General features: G+C 27.7%; 1 non-coding gene across 1 annotated transcript; it reads left to right on the top strand.

Moving 5' to 3' along the window:
- Positions 1-396: 396 nt before the first annotated feature.
- On the top strand, positions 397-468 carry TRNAQ-CUG (transfer RNA glutamine (anticodon CUG)). Its single transcript has one exon. It is a non-coding gene; the product is annotated as a tRNA-Gln (tRNA).
- Positions 469-835: the final 367 nt, after the last annotated feature.

Below are 835 nucleotides of genomic sequence, written 5' to 3'. Positions count from 1 at the left end.
TAAGTACATATTGGTTTAAATATACGAGTAAAATTACATAAGGGAATTTTAGGTTTTGGGTCCTCGTTGGACTCATGGCTTAACATTTGGATTGTGCTTGATTATATCGCCTTCTAGTTTTCCCCATTTTCCTAATGTAAACATTCTTCATTGTTCTTTTGTAATAGTAGGATTACGGTTCTACTTAGAGTTAAAATAGTTCTTTTCTTGGGCTATTGTGTTTTTTGGTGTTGGTTCTAGTGCATTGTAGTTAGTTGGAATGGTATGAAACATTTTACTGACTATAAGTTCAAAATTTTGAAGTTTATTAAATACGGTTGGGTTGTTGGTGGTATTGTCTCCCTCTGAATTTGAATTTTTGGATGCTAGGATTGATTGTACAAGTGCTAATATTAAGATCCCATGGTCTAGCGGTTAGGACATTAGACTCTGAATCTAGTAACCCGAGTTCAATTCTTGGTGGGATCTTTTATTATTTTCTTTTCATTTTTGTATTGGAATGTATTTATGTTACTATCTCGGAATTTAGGTGCATTTCATCTTTTTTTTTAATGATGAAATAAATGTTTGAATCCTACAAATATATTTTATTTTATTTTTAATCGCTCTAAAACAATTATTCACAAAATATACTTTAGGGATAATTATTTGAAGAAAAAAGTTTCAATTACAAAAAAATAAAATAAAATAAAATATAACTTTAAAGAATAAAACAAATATTTATAAGAAGCATTTTGATATTTTGTTTGGTGAAAGAGGGAGATTCATAATAATTTTAAATTAATGATTAATTTTATAATAAAGTTTGAGATATGATAAGTTTTGCTGAGTTGGA

This window comes from Lathyrus oleraceus, chromosome 5 (genome assembly GCF_024323335.1).
Source record: "Lathyrus oleraceus cultivar Zhongwan6 chromosome 5, CAAS_Psat_ZW6_1.0, whole genome shotgun sequence".
Lineage (NCBI taxonomy): Eukaryota > Viridiplantae > Streptophyta > Magnoliopsida > Fabales > Fabaceae > Lathyrus > Lathyrus oleraceus.
This window is presented reverse-complemented; position numbering and strand designations above follow the sequence as displayed.